The sequence below is a fragment of the Scyliorhinus canicula genome, unplaced genomic scaffold (assembly GCF_902713615.1).
Source record: "Scyliorhinus canicula unplaced genomic scaffold, sScyCan1.1, whole genome shotgun sequence".
NCBI classification, from domain to species: Eukaryota; Metazoa; Chordata; class Chondrichthyes; order Carcharhiniformes; family Scyliorhinidae; genus Scyliorhinus; species Scyliorhinus canicula.
In genome coordinates, this window is record NW_024056013.1 from 670130 (window position 1) to 687137 (window position 17008).

Here is a 17008-nt window from a genome sequence, read left to right on the forward strand (position 1 = left end):
TACTCACTTTTCCAACTTCTTCCATCAGGCAGGAGATTCAGAAGTCTGAGAACAAGCACGAACAGACTCAAAAACAGCTTCTTCCCCACTGTCACCAGACTCCGAAATGACTCTCTTATTGACTGACCTCATTAACACTACACCCTGTATGCTTCAACCGATGCCAATGCATATGTAGTTACATTGTATATCTTGTGTTGCCCTATTATGTAGTCACATGTATTTTCTTGTATATTCTTGAAATTTGTTTAATTCCCTTTTCTTCCATGTACTGAGTGATCTGTTGAGCTGCTTGCAGAAAAATACTTTTCACTGTACCTCGGTAATAAACAAATCCAATCCAACAACCCGTCTTGCTCCATTTTCACATAATAATAAATGGCGATGGTCTTTCTGACCGCCCTCTCGCATCCACCTTGAGAGATGAATATCCCCCCCCCCCCCCACCACACACACACACACATATACCCCTACACCTCTTGGTGTCGGTTTGTTTCTGGGACCCACTGCCTTTCTGCTAGAATGTGTTTGACGGCACAGACACATATGGGGATCTCTATATTTGTGTGCTGGTATTTCTCTATATATGTGTCATATTGCGATCACTTCTACATTTGCTGCTACGCAGATTCTCTCCAATCAGACGGAATATGAACCGTGCAGGCTGTCCGGATGCTGACTGTGTATCAGGATCGTCAGTATCGATTGTACTGCTGTGTGGCGTCAGTATCCTCTTCAACCCTCATTTCAGCGTCCAGATGTTCCACTGGGTCTTCGTGGCTCCAGTCTGATAGAAACGAACAGAAAACAATAATAATCTCAAAATTCAGAATCAGCCTCATATTGACCAACGTAACGGTCACCTGCACCATACTCATTATTATTTAATTAACAATAATATCTGGTTACTCAGTCAGGGGAGAATGGGGGTTTTGCAGTGAAGGAAATACTGAGTAGCGAGATCGTAACGAAGAGGGTGACGAGGCAGTTCCCCGCGATCGTTCCTGAATCAATCGCTCTTTAGCGCAGGCAATTATCTGTCAGAGCAGCAATCCAGATTCAGGTCCCACTGCATTGCTGATCCAACCAATGACAGGAATCGAGCAGCGGCAGCAATGTCTAGAATATCCCAATGGTGTTGGAGCGAGGCCATCAAACGGAAACTGTGACCGGGTCACCGCAGACTCAAAGCTGAAAATTGTGGGGCGGTTATCAGCTGCAGTCACAAGTGATGGAGCGGAAATAGCGACAGTTGAGCATCCAGCAGCCCGTGACCATCCTGCACCTGCTCAACTCACTGAGAACAATATAGTGTCGGAGGGGTGGGGGCAGATTGAACTGACGCTACCTGCGCCTATTTGAAATAACTTTTTCTATTGCCCTTTTTACCCTGCATTTAAATCCCGCGGGGTTTTCCGTTCTCAAGTTCTGACAATGCTTTTTGAAATTTTCTATTGATTCTTCTTCTCTCATCAATTGTTGCGCCAGACTCCAAATGATAACAACTCACAGTGCAATCAACCTCACTTGCTTGCATAAGGTGCTGTGGCCAAGAGGAAAGGCGTTGGTTTCGTAAACCAAAAATCGCGGGTTCAAATCCCGCCCGTGCCTCGGTGCTGATCCATTCAAAGACGTTTCATTGTCTCGCAAACGCTTGCAGCATGAAATATCATTCACCTATCTTCTTTATAGGACATTTAACCTAATGAAAGTCAATCTGGTCTCTGAAAAAAGCGATATTCAGAGCAGTTCCCCTTTTGTACCTTCTTCGTCAGAACCAAAATAAACTGCTATTATTCTGAGTTCTAACCTCCGCATGTCCACCAAAATCTTGGCATTCTTTCGACTTCATCGCATCCATGGTGTGAACCGAGAACTACAGATTAAGCATCATTTTTTGATTAGAAATACCTATAGTGACAAAGATAGTGTATTAACAGCTGAAATTTAGATTTCTGTCCAGGTTTCTCGCCCTGATATGCATTGCAGTCAACAATGAATCCACTCAACAGCCGAATTCTAACACGGAGTAAACCGAATCCGGCAGCAGAGGGCGCCAAATTCAAGCACGGGCGTCAGAAACTCACCTGATGGTGTCGGCCAAACCGATAGGATGGGAGGCGAGTGATGTCACAATAGACCCTCTTCCTGCACTGCACTAAGTTCCCTCTCTCCTCCAATCCAGTTCAGTTCACTGGGAGAGATTCAGTCAGACATGTTAGTGATAATACTGGCGGCGCTTTGGCACAGTAAGTAGTTACAGTGTTAATTAAACCAGATTAGCACATTAATACACATAGGCTATGTGTAATTAACGATCGGGAATGTCTATGAAGTGCCTGCATCAGAGGTCCCAAAAAATGCCGCAGATAGAAGTAGATTTATATCAACTCTGTTTAAACTCAGGGCGGCACGGTGGTGCAATGGTTGGCACTGTGGACACGGGTTCGATCCCGGTCCCAGATCACTGCCCGTGTGGCGTTTGAACATTCTCACTCCCACAACCTAGATGTACAGGCTAAGTGGACTAGCCACGCTAAAAAGCACCTCTTAATTGAAAACAACTCTAACTTTATAAAGGAACAACAATCTGTTCATTTCATTCCTTCACTTTCGCAGGCCGGCTATATGTAATCCAGTAGCCCAGTCAGCAGTGACAATAACTGTCCCAGAAGTGGGTTCGGTGAAGTTAAATTGCCAATATAAAGGCCCCAACATGTACAAAATGCAATGATATCAGGAGAAACCGGCACAGCCACCGAGATTGATTATCACCAACACCTTAGTAATGAAGAAAGATGTTGGTTCAGGACGATATCTGGCGGTTGCTGACAAATCTAAACAGAACAGTTACATCAGTATAAGCGCATTCGATGCGCTTATACTGAGGACGGGGTGGTCTATTACTGCTCACTGAGGAACAGCGTTAGAGAAAACCTAAAGCCCCGTACACAACGCTGAGTGAGTGTTTACAGCATCACTGAGGTTCCTTTCCGAGAAGGAATTGATCCCAGGCTCAGGCAAGCAATCATGTCTATTTACCGGACATGTCTCTGTCCTTGCGTAGATCGACAGAGGAATAGTTTGGGAAATCCTGAGAGCTTTGGCTGAAAATATCAGCCATGATTGAATGGCGAAGCACACTCGATGGGCCAAGTGGCCTAATTCTGCTCCTGTGTCTAATGGCCTTATCATCTTATTATTGTCTATTATACTGCACATTTTATTGTAACTTTAAAACCGGGGGATCTAACTACCAGCAGAGGGAGGCACTCAAATGAGGAGTTGAGATGGACGAAAATCATGGCCTGCTCTCGCAGATGAGTCCAAGGACAAAGACGCCTCGTTACCCGTTCCTGTAACGAAATGCAGAATGGATCAATATCTGCTGCGGTACTAAATGTACAAGGTACTTAATGGGCGGCACTGTGGCTCAGTGGTTTGCATTGCTGCCTCACAGCTCCAGGAACCGGGGTTCGATTCCCAGCTTGAGTCACTGTCTGTGTGGAGTCTGCACATTCTCCTAGTGTCTGCATGGGTTTCCTCAGGGTGTTCCGGTTTCCTCCCACAATTCCCGAAAATACATGCTGTTAGGTAATTTGGACATTCTGAATTCTCCCTCTGTGTACTCGAACAGGCGTCGGAATGTGGTGACTAGGGGATTTTCAACGTAACTTCATTGCAGTCTTAATGTTAAGCCTAATTGTGACACTAATAAAGATTATTATTATGTACAATAACCGCTGAACAACATGAGAATTACTATCAGTCTGGGACATGGGAAGCACATGGTGCCAGGTTTAGACCTTAATAGATATCAAGTTGTCGATCGAAAATACCTGAAGTTTCTGTTGACACGACATGTTTTATGTTGGATTCCCACGCAGATCAGGGACAGACTTCGTCCAATTGAGACGAAGGGGCGCTAAAGGGCAATTTAGCAAGGCCAATCCAGATTTCCTCCACATCTTTGAACTGTGGGAGGAAATCGCTTCTCGGACTTTTTGCTAAGATGACCGTGAGGTCAGGTGGAATGCGTGGATCTGGTATGTCTCTCTTCTGGGGGCCATGAATTGGATTCAATTTGAATTGGTTTTTGGAGCAGGCATGGAGCTGCATTACGGATTTGCCCCTGTCCACACTCTGAGCTCTAGCTTTGTAACTCTGATAAGGTCTTAAAAAAAACTTGAGCAGCCGGAGGAAACCCTCGCAGACATGGGGAGAAAGTGCAAACTGCACACTCACGGCCGGAAGTGAACCCGGGTCCCTGGCGCTGTGAGGCAGCAGTGCCAACCACTGTACCACTCCTGTTCCACCGCACCATCCCTACTTGCAGGACAATAGAGGCATGGATTCTAAAAGCAGGGAGATCATGTTGGAGTTGTACAGAACTGTCGTGAGGCCACAGCTGGAGTACTGTGTGCAATTCTGGGCGCCACATTATAAGAGGATGTGATTGCACTGGAGGGGTTGCAGAAGAGATTCACCATTATGTTGCCTGGGATGGAACATTTATGTTATGAAGAGAAGTTGCATAGTGTTGTGTGTACAAGATTACGAGGGTCATGGCAGGGTGGATAGGGAGGCGCAGTTCCTCTTAGTTGAAGGGTCAGTTGCGAGGGGACACAAGTTCAAGGTGAGGGGCAGGAGGTTATGGGGATTTGAGGAAAATCTTATTTATTCAGAGGATAAAATCTATAGTAAATCCAGATTTACTATCTGGAGTAAACTACGTGGGAGGGTGGTAGAGGCTGTGTGCTTCACATCCATTAAATAGTACCTGGATGAGCACATTACACGTCTTCACATTCAAGGCTATGGAACACGTGCTGACAAATGAGGTCCTGTAGTTAGTCCTGTATTTTTCACGTGTTGGTGCAGACTCGACTGACCGGAAGGCCTCATCTCAACTGGTGGTTCTATGTATCTGTGATTCTGAGTGCTATAACATTCCTGGCACTATAATAATTCCGCGAGTGACAAACTTCCAGGATTTCCGCGTACATATTTATGTCCAGGTATTGGCTGCCCAATTTTATTGGCCTTGTCTTTCACTGGCGTGTCACTGGCAATCAGAGGAATGCATTTCTCTGCTGCAATAAAGCAAGATGTGATAATGTTAGAATAACCAGTACCGTGAGCCGGCTGCGGCATTGGGATCGCCACACCATTGAAGGATACGGCCTGCTGGTGTGGGGGCTCAGCTCAACGATTCTGTCTCGCTCAGTAACAAACACTGACTCGGGAAAATGCAGGGCCTTTTCATTGCCATATGAGCATCCGACTTGGGAGCAGGGAGTTGGTCAATCGGCCACTCGGGTCTACTCCACAATTCAATGAGATCAGGACTAAGGTGACCATGGCCTCAGCTCCACATTCCGTGTAACCCAAGGACGCTGGTAGAGGTATAATCAGTAAGTTCGCAGATTCCGAGAACATTGTTGATGTGGTTACTAATGAAGAGGAAAACCTTAGAATAGTGGCAAATGGCCTCTGAAAATTTGCGAGGTGATGCAATTTGGGAGAACTAGAAAGGCAAGGGAATATATAATGAACAGTAGGACGCTCGGAATTACAGTAACCAGAAGGACCTGGGATGCGTATCCATAGAGCCCTGAAAGCACCAGGACAGGTAAATACGGTGGTTAAGAAAGGCTTATGAAATATTTGCGTTTATTTTCCGTTGAACATAAGAGCAGGGAGGTTATGATGAAGCTGCAGAAACGCTGGTTAGGCAACGGCTGGATCCCTGTGTGCAGTTCTGGTCGCCGTAGTACAGGAAGGATTTGATTGCAGTAGAGCGGGTGCAGTGGAGATTCCCCAGGATGTTGCCGGGGATGGAGTGTTTCGGCTATGAAGACAGGCTGATTGGCTTAGGATGGTTTTCCTCAGAGCAGAGAACGCTGAAGGGGGGCCTGATTCAGGTTTATTAAATCTATCTAATCCACCTATTCTGCATATTTTTGGATTGTGGGAGGAAACCGCTGCACACGGAGGAAACCATCACAGTCCTGGGGACAACGTGCAAAGGCCACGGGCTCGTCCAAGGCCAGAGTAGAATCCGGGTTCCTGGCGCTGTGAGGCTGCAGTGCTAGCCATTGTATCGCCCCAAATAACCGAACTCTTTGAGCAGGTTTTTGACCATTTGACCTAAATGCTCCACTGAAACTCCTTTGGACATGTAATGATGTGAAAAGCTCAACATTAATTTAAATTGTTGCATTTGCTATTGTCCAGTGAGACCTGATAGTTTACTGAATGAGTGAGTCTGTACACCAAGATATGAACAAGAAGCAGGAGTTTTGGAATCACAGATCGATTCGTCAATCTTACATCTGTTATGAATGCAAGTTGCAATCGTAAACTGGTTTAACTGTGCAGGTGGACTTCACCTCTTGCTATTTTTGAGATGTTTTGTTACAATGTTTGTCACTCACTCTGTAAATTGAACTGCCCATGAGGACGCGCCCCCTGCTGAGCAGCAGCTGGAACTGCCAGTCTGGGGTTTTTGTACGGGATCCCCCATATCTCTGTAGCAGTGTGGGCTGCATGGCACAGAAATACACGGCTCTGTCGGAGATCATTGTGTTACTGATCGTTAGCTCGGTAGTCTTGTCTTTTTTATCAAACGTAGAAGAAAACCGATTATTGAGGTCGGTGTTCCTTTGCACCGTCTGTCCAATAAGAAGAAACATATACTTTGGAGCTTTCCCGGGCTGCTGACTGTACCAGTACACATAAGGGTTAGCAGCACCTGTTTTCAAGGTGCAGGTTAACGTGACTTCACTTTCCTCTGTAACCGTTATTTCAGATTCCTTTTGTTCCACGGTGTCCTGGTGGCTCCATTCTAACAGAAGTAACAACAATAATGACAATCAGAGTTAGCATCGCATTCAGCAATACGATCATCAGCAAAATAATCTCTGTCATTTTACCAACAATAAAATCAGGGTTACTGCATTCAGGAAGAGAATGGAGTGTTACTGGGAAGGAAATACTGACTGAGAAGTGAGATAATGACGAGCAGCGAAGCGAGATGGTTCCTCATGATCCTTCCTGAGTTTGTGATTCTGCAATGAGAGACATCCTCTGTCAGAGACAGAAATACAGATCCCCGTCACACTGCACTGCTGAACCGGCCAATGAGAGGAATGAACCAGCAGCAGCAATCTCTCCACAATTGGGTCAGAGTGAGAGCAGCAACCGGAAGCAGTGGGCGGGGGTACCGCAGTCTGAATATTGAGTGACGTGTGCGGTGACTCTCAGCTGTACTCGGAACTCATGGAGCGGAAATAGCGACGGTTGAATCTTCACTGCACCGTGACCATCCTGCACCTGCTCACTGTTCAAGGCACTGAGAAGAAATATATTGGAAAGGACATGACGGACTAGAATCTAGAATCTTCGAGTCAGGGATGAGGCTACACGATCTATATTGCCCGAGACACGTTGAAATGGTTACCTTATTCTTCTTTCAAAAATAGTCTTTTCTACATAGCCATGTAATTGCCTTTACATTTCCTTCTTAAAGTTATTGTTGAATTTTCTTCCTTTTTTAGACACCTCTTCTGTAGTTCAGCAAATCGCAGTGTAGATAATGAATGGAACTTTCCTGGGCTCTATTTCTCCCCGATCTTTGTACTATCCAAGGATCTGCTTGAAACAGCTCCGTTTCATCTTCATTGACAGATCCACTCACATTTCAGCAACTGAGTACAGTCTCTCCTTTACTTTCTTTGACCTAAGGAGAGGTGGCCTTGTGGCGTCATCGGCAGCTTCTGTGCCTCTAGCTCCTTAGTCGTAGAGCTTTACGGCAAAGAAGAGGCCCTTTGACACATCATGTTTGCCTTGGCCATTAAGTACCGATCTAGTCTAAACCAATTTCTGACACTTGACCCGGAGCCTTGCATGCAATGGCGTTTCAAATCATCATCTAAACGCTTCTTTATTGATGTGAGAGTTTCCGCCTGGACTAGCCTTATGGGCAATGAGTTCCAGGTTCTCACCGCGCTCAAATTCCCTCTAAACCTTCTGCTTCATACCTTGAATCTATGCCCCTTCATTGTTGACCCTTCTGCTAATGGAAAGGTTTTTTGTAACCCCTCGATTAGGTCCTCCTCAGTATTCTCTGCTTTAAGGACAATATCCCAGCTATCTAGCCTCTCCTCAGAGCTGAAACATTCCTGCCCAGAAAACCTCCTGATTAATCTCTTCTGCACCCTCTCTGCTATAATCACATCCTTTCCGTAAGGTGGCGAGCAGATGTGCACAAAATACTCCAGCTGAGGACTAACCAGCATTTTATACGGCTCCATAATTACCTCCCTGCTCTTATATTCCATGTCTCAGCTAATAAAGGCAAGTATCCTGTATGTCTTCTTCACCACCTTATCTACTTGTCCAGTTGTCTGCGGGGATATGTCGGCATGAACACCACGGTCCTGTACTTCTTGGCGTCCTGCCATTCATTGTGTGTTTTCTTGCAAACTTCGTCCTCCCAAAATGCATCAGTGTTAAATTCCGTTTGCCACTGTTCTGCCCATCTGGCCCTTCCGTCAATATCATCCTGCAATCTATACCATTCCTCCTCGCTATTTAGCACACCGACGATTTTCATGCTATGTGCGAACGACGGTTGGGTATAGCTCAGGAGATTGGAAAGCCAGAAGGGTCTGGATTCCTGTTCCAGCTCTGGAGTGGTTGCGGCCTGCCTCCCAGTGAAGTTGCAATGGATTGGACCTACCTTCCGACAGATAGCGCCAGAGAAAGAAGTAACGAGAAGAATCCAGATTTGGACAGTCAGTTCTCATTCCTGACATCGATGTTTTCCACATACAAATCAATGACCTTAAATCCATTCAGAAACCCCCATTGTGAACCGGATTGGACAGAATTCTCCAACAGATGGCGCAAAGTCCAGGCATGATAGTTAGAAAGTCACATGAGACCAAAGCCAGACGTATATTCAGTGATGTCACAGTGGGCCTGGCTACCGTGCTATGTCTGGGTGGGACATTGAGCTGAACAGAGCCCGAGTTCCTTTGCTTCTCTCAATCACTGAGAGATTCAGTCAGACATGTTTCTAATAATACTGGCGGGGCTCTTGCATATTAAGTACTGGATTATGCACTATGGGACCCGTGCTCTCTGGTTGTGACTTCTAAAGAAATAAAATGAATTTAAATGGGTTCTGACCCTTCTTTTCTGATATGAAAGAGTAAACGCAAATCACGAACAGGCCTCACTCATTGCAGCATATCCATGGAAGTGTTACTAAAATGCCTGCTCTCGGATAACTGCACAGGCTACACACTTTCAGAATCACCCGGCATGTTTTTGTACAGCGCTGAATGGCCTTGAGTTCACTGTGCCTCACTGCACAGAGATAGGTGGCGGTGTCTGTCACTCGAACGTCACTATCATTCAGAGAGCTGTGTTACTCTGCTGAAATGAACCGAGCTGTTATCCTGCCCTGATCGCTGCTCCCGCTCGCCAGGTGCTGCATGGTTCCATCCGGGTATTGTCTGTACCATTGGAGGATATTTCCTGCTACTGTGGTGGAACAGGCCAAGGATGCAATGTCTCCCTCGGGAACCACAATTGACTCTGGAGACTGCGACAACTCGTCACTGCCAGCGGCATCTGAGATGTAAAATAACATGAATAATTTAATATCACACAGACGGCGAGAATATGATATAGCACAATCAACTACAACATGACATAACAATATATACAATAAAGGAAACTGTACGTCCCTATAACATGACATGTCTGATGTGTGACATATTCCTGCCAGATATAGTGATTGCACTCACACGGAGAGAAGAGTAAGAAATTCAGGGAGATAATCACTAAAGTGAAGCTCAGCTTCATGTTGGATCCTATCGATCTGTGTTCAGTAGCTCTCGGTAGTGTTCAGGACCAGAGACAATACCGCGGAGGCAGCGCTGTTGTCCATCAAACTGAGTCTAACACCAATTGCACCGTGCCCGCCCGAGCCGGGTCTCAGGGGCTTGTGATCACAAAGTGAAGCTGTGAAGGAGATTCAGCATTGGATGGGGTGTGGGTCGAAGAATGCGCATGCGCAGAGCACCGCCTATGTGGAGTCAGACTGAGGACACGTGTGATGTTTTCCTGCAGATTGAGTTACGTAAGTCTGTAAACTGAGTGACGTCAGTGGGACTGGTTGAAGAGTCAAAAATATCTTTCCCGGAGCTGATCTGAACAGCCAGCCCTGAGTTTTAGAGAATTAACAGCTGATCAGAAATAGCAAGGCTGGATTACCCTGGAGACTGGTTTGATGACGGATCTGTCGGTCGGATCGGATTCTGCAGTGTATTTTTACTGCCGCTGCTGGTAACAGGTGGGTTAGTTTCATTCGAGGTTAATGTGGTCCCCTCCCCCGCCCGGTGTGGATTTGTGTGGCTGACATCGCCGCTGCTCGATGGCTCCACATCATGTCTGCATCTGCCCGAGATTCTGTCGAAACTCCAACAGACAGGAGCTCTAAGACACAGTGCAAAATACGGGACTGTTGTCCACCATGAACTCAGTCTGTGAGTCCTGCTCCTGAGTAACTATTCAGAGCCACTTTCTCTATCCAGAGATGGAGGGAGGTTTGGCTGCCTGAGCGGTGCTGTTGCTGTTTTGTTTTTTGCCTCACTGCTTGTCTGCTGACATGAGTAACATAGCACAAGTGAAAGACTGAAACTTTCTCCTGAACACCACACGGACTGCAGCGGTTCAAGAAGGCAGCGTCAAAGGTTAAACTAAAAGCAACTACATCTTCTGTCTTAACATCAGGCGGCAGTAGCCGAGAAACAGAATTCACATCACTCAGATCAGAAATACATGCTGAAACAGGAAATAATCATATGTTTAAAATTCCGATTGAAACCATGATTTCAAATGCGATGAAATGTGTTTGTTCCACAATTACTTTCCGAAATGCCCCGCCTGCACCAGCCCCATACAACCCAGATGGCCGCATTGTCGCCGTCTGATTTGTAAAGGTTGAAATTCGAAGCAACACCTTCTATTCCGCACCATCAAGAATCGGTTGTCTTTCTCAGCATTTTCTCACTTCACTTTCTTGCGTCTCCAATGATGGTTTAAGACCTGTAGGTGGGGAACTGCCCGTCAGTGAATGGGAACAATCCGAGCTGGGATACAATCAGTACCTTATAAGAAGAATCGCTGCATATTTCCAGACGGGGTTAGGGATGGGTTTGCTGGTCTGGTTATTGTAGGACGGGAACACATGTTTGTGAATTGTGTCAGAAAAACAATAAACAGACACTCGAAAGGAGAATTAATATTCGAGGGACTCTGACCTTGGCGTTTGTTATAAAGTCTGCAACCACTGCCTCATGAAATGTGCTAATTTTCTACAAATGTCTGTGAACCAATAAAATACACCAGTCATCCAGACTCTGTGTATCGACTTTGATCAAAGGGTCCTAGAAGGGGAGAACTGAGATGGAGAAAGGTTCACACAATAATTCAGACAGAAATGGAAAGATCATAAACAGACTAAATGTGAGTTAACGAACCATAAATTAACTTGTGAAATTCATTTCAGTACAAATGCAAGTTATAAAGTAACGAATATAAGTATTCAGTTCCTGCTCACTTGTTCGTATTGAGTGTTGTGTTTGATTTTGATGTTGTATTAATGAGCCTGTGACCCTGACAGGCTGAGTAGCTGTGTCCGTCTATCATTGTGACAGCGCCCTCTGCTGCGAAATAACTGGAACTCCCAGTGCGAGTTCATGTACGGGACCCGCTATAACTCTGCAGCAGTGTGGGCTCCATCGCGCAGAAATATACGGCACTGTCGGAGAGATCAGCTCCGGCGATATTTAAAGGAACCGTTTGGTTTTCTTTGTGTAAAACAGCCGAGAACCTGGCTGGGAAATCTGGAGACTTATCTGAACTGCCCGTGCTATATATTTTCATTACATTCCTCGGAGGATCCCCGCAACACTGAATGTACCAGAACAGAGTGTTAAAAACAGCTGTCGAGTATCTACAGTCCAGGTTAATGCTCTGTCCTTCCAGAACCGTTATCTCAGATCGATCCTGGGACACTGATTCTTCACCATTTGCTCCTGGAACAAAACACAAAATGTACTCAGTATCTGGGAGTAAAGATAACACACAGAACACATGGTGAACATTTAAACATCGACTCACCGGGAAGCATGGCCATTATTATCAGTAACCAACATGGGGAACACATGGTGTCTGGATTAGAGTTCGACAGAAATAAATCCGATTTGAAATATGTTCTGGTATTAAAGCAGAAATTCAGATCAGGAGAATCTTCACTGACTGGGAGACTGAGGGGCGTTTCCCAGCGACATGATTGGCTGGTCTGTCGACCCTGATGACAGTTGGGCGCCAATCAGTGTTAGTCCTGGACGAATAATATCTTCTGATTCTCTCCTTCTCCCTGTCTTTCTCTGTCCCTCCATCTCTGTCTTTGTCTCAAGGTCTGCCCCGCCCTATCGCTCGGTCTCTATATATCTGTTTCCCCTTCCTCTGTTTCTGACCCTCTCTCACACACTTCCTCTGCCTCTTTCTTCCCTTTTCCTTGAAGTTCAGACTGTAGAAAACCCAATTCGTCCAACTTCCTCATTTCAAGGAGTTCATCAAAGTGTTCAGTTAATAGGAGCAGCTGAAAAAGGTAAAATATAACAGCCACAGCTCAGGATTAGGATAAACATGGCATCAGTTACATTTAGATCCCAAAATAATACAGGATATTTGTGTGAATTATGGCCATATTAACATATTTTCGATGTATTGGTATTTTAGTGTCAGGATCTCATCGAGATCTCCGTGATTTCATATTGTTTAAAACCAGCTTCCTTAAACAATGTGACTGAGATATCACACTAAACAACGGTATTCGGCAGGATTTAAAGCAAATCTGGAATTAGCTCCATGTATAACTTTATAATCATTGAAATAAATTGCAATAATAAAAATATGAACCAAAAATAATGTTACGTCATTATACATCAACATCCTTCAGTAATTTGAGAATTCGATAATTTTCCAGGAAAGCGCCATATACCTCAGATCGCCACCAGATGGAGCTCGCTCACCATGTTTTTCTGTTCACTGCACTCGGTATAGGAGAGACAACATGGTGTTTGTGCGACGAGTCTCGTCATCCAAGGCGTCAAATGGATCCCGGAAATGATTGTTTCCTCATTGCTTCCACACTTTCTTAAGATTTACCTGAATATTTACCATTTGATCTCCTTCTGACTGTTTGAGGGTCTGTAATGCACTCCCAGTAGCATGAGAGCGCCTTTATTGGCCCTACACTCAATCGGTGTGTCGTCAATTGGTCATCTTCCAACATATCATCCCTTGTCATTTCTGTAATTGATTATCTAACCAATTTAGCCACCCCACCCTTTTTATACCCTGTCTATCTCTGTCTGAAAACTCTGACAGGAGGAATATTGAACTGCCATTCGGTCCCTCTCTATCTGTTTCTGCAGTAACTATTAATTCATACTCTTATCGGTGCCCTAAACTGGCCTATTTTGTTTACTGTGCTCACCATATTGAATTATATCCCCATTGCCACTGTCAAATCTTCCTTTTTATTTTCTATCAATGGATTCCTTTGTTGTCCAGACGCACCCAATGATTTTCCACCTTCCAGGCCCATTCTTGATTATTCCACATCTGAATTTACCAATCAGTTCCCACCCTCCTGCCAAAGCAGTTTACCCCTTCCCAGCAGCACTCGACAAACGCCCGACAGGAAACCACTTTACCGCCACCTCTGAGTCAGTTCTGCCAGTCGGGCAGTACATTCTCGGGGATGTTGACGGTGGACTCTGCAAAATGAGCGTATGTTTCAGTGAAAATTGTTATTTTGGAACTCGAGGCTGTCAGTGGGGAGGTGGTGACCTCGTGGCATTATCACTGGGTAAATAAATCAGAAATCCTTGTTTGAATCTCACCATGGCGGGTGTTGGAATTTAAATCATTCAGGTTTGTTATTGTAAAAAATACAGTTCTACAGGAGACTGCAGATCCACAGCAATGTGATTGACTCTTTTTCACAAATACTTTCATTGGGATTTTTAACATTTAGTAACAAGATGTATGCACAACATGAGACAGAGCCATTGGTAGGAATACAAAAGAAGAAACAAAGCAACAGCAACGTCATAAACATCTGTAAAACAGGTCGTCACTTTCACTGTGAACCAGGTTCTGTGCTCACATTCCCTTTTGTACATTTATATTTACAATCAAAGTCAGAACTTTTAACTTTATATTTACGCTCATTTTGAACGGCGAAGTGGGGAGCGGGTGGGGGTGGGGGGTGGGGGGGGGGGGGTGGTGGTGTAGAAGTCCTGTTCCCCCATTGAGTTTTCGAGGGAGGCTCGGATGGTCCATCTCCTCGGTTTTCCATGTGTGTGTGTTGGGAGGTCCTCAAAAGGACAGACACAAACGATACTGGCTTAGAGGAAATGCCAGAGACTTAACTGAACCAACTTTGAGATAGAAAAAACGGTCTTCCTGATGGATAAACAGGAAAAGCCAGTGTGGGAATCCAGGCTCAAAGTTGATTTACAATTACCCCTCCTTTCTTCTACATGAACGGTATTTAGGCTGCAGCATGTTACACACCAAAACACAAAGAGGTCAAATATAAGAAACACATAATTGTCAATTCTGAAACTCAACTCAAGCATTGAATAACGAAACAAATATTGTGTAAAGTCGGTTGCTTTGTTCTGTAGGATTTAAGAATGCTGCATTAATAATAGAAGAGAGCATTTCGCCGTTAGAGATTTGCTGAACAAATTCTTCAGTTCAATATAAGTTCTTCTTCTGGCTTGTAAGTTTAAACATCTGTTTTAAAGAAATAGACGTGTTCTTTTAAGAAGTGACATGGCCTCTCAGCAAAGCTGAACCATGCAAAGCTGTTTCTGTGGTGTAGTGGTTACCACATTCGCTTTACACGCGAATGGTCCCCAGTTCGGAACCGGGCAGAAACATCTGGTGTTTCCAGTTTAGTCTGTTGCTGAATATTACCTCAATCTCGTAACTGATCTTCATCATCGAGGAATAGCACGAGTTTGGAACTTCTGTGGGCCAGTGGCGCAATGCATAATGCATCTGACTACGAATTAGGAGATTCCAGGTTCGACTCCTGGCTGGTTCGCAGTTCCTAGTGTTGGAGTCCCCTTTAGTTCAGTGGGTTGGACAGCTGGTTCCCGATGCAGAGCAAAGTGAGCAGGGCATCATCAATTCTCGTTTCAGCTCTGGTTATTTATGAAAGCCCTGCCCTCTCAATTTAACTTCAAGCAAAACATAACTAATCTCCAGTTCAGCAAAGTTCAATATCTGATCCTTTGATAAGTTGAGACATCAGTTTTAAAGAAACGGGTTCTTGCAATAAGTTACATGGTATTTCAGCGGAACCATTAGCAGCTGCAGCAACACATTGAGGTTCAACATTGCACAGGGCCACTGATTGCAACACTCCCAGCAGTTTCTGTCGTGTAGTGGTTATCACATTCGTCTAACACGCGAAAGGTGAGTAGGAATGTCAGGATAGATAGGATGAATGCGTGGCTCGAGAGATGATGCAAGAGGGAGGGATTCAAATTCCTGGGGCATTGGGACCGGTTCTGGGGGAGGTGGGACCAGTACAAACCGGACGGTCTGCACCTGGGCAGGACTGGAACCGATGTCCTGGGGGTGGGGGGGGGGGGGTGTTTTCTAGAGCTGTTGGGGAGGGTTTAAACTAATGTGGCAGGGGGATGGGAACCAATGCAGGAAGTTGGAAGGTAGTAAAACAGGGACAGAAGCAAAAGGAAGTAAGGGGAAAAGTGCAAGGCAGAGAAGACATAGTCAAAAATCTAAAAGGGCGACAGTGACTGAGGGGAGCTCAGTGAATAGGCCCAGTAATAACAAAAGGAATAAAACTGGAGATGTAATTAGAACAGAGAACAGCACAGCACAGAACAGGCACTTCGGCCCTAGATGTTGTGCCGAGCAATGATCACCCTACTCAAACCCACGTATCCACCCCATACCTGCAACCCAACAACCCCCCCCCCCCTTAACCTTACTTTTTAGTACACTACGGGCAATTTAGCATGGCCAATCCACCTAACCCGCACATCTTTGGACTGTGGGAGGAAAACGGAGCGCCCGGAGGAAACCCATGCACACACGGGGAGGACGTGCAGACTCCGCACAGACAGTGACCCAGCCGGGAATCGAACCTGGGACCCTGGAGCTGTGAAGCATTTATGCTAACCACCATGCTGCCCCAAACATGCAGCTTGACCAACGGAAAACCTCATCGAAGGGCTCGTCCGAGATTTGAACCCGGCACCTCTCGCAAATTCCAACAGCGACACACCCAAAGCGAGAATCATACCCCTAGACCAACGAGCCCCAAAGATGTTAAGATTCAAAACAGAGGTAAAAAAAAACAACATAAGTGTACTTTACCTGAATGCTCGTAGTATTCGGAATAAAGTAAATGAGTTGATGGCACAAATCATCGTAAATGACTATGATTTAGTGCCCATTACTGAAACATGGTTAAAGGATGCTCACGACTGGGAGTTAAATATCCGAGGGTATCAAACTATTCGAATGACAGAGTGGATGGTAAGGGAGGTGGTGTTGCTCTATTATTTAAGGATGACATCCGGGCAATAGTATGGGATGACATCGGTGCTATGGAGGATATCCATTTGGGTGGAAATCAGGAATAATAAGGCGAAAAAGTCACTGATAGGAGTAGTCTATTGGCCACCAAATAGTAACGTTATGGTGGGGCAGGCAATAAACAAAGAAATAACTGATGCATGTAGAAATGGTACAGCAGTTATCATGGGGGATTTTAATCTACATGTCGATTGGTTTAACCAGGTCGGTCAAGGCAACCTTGAGGAGGAGTTTATAGAATGTATCCGCGATAGTTTCCTAGAACTGTATGTAATGGAAC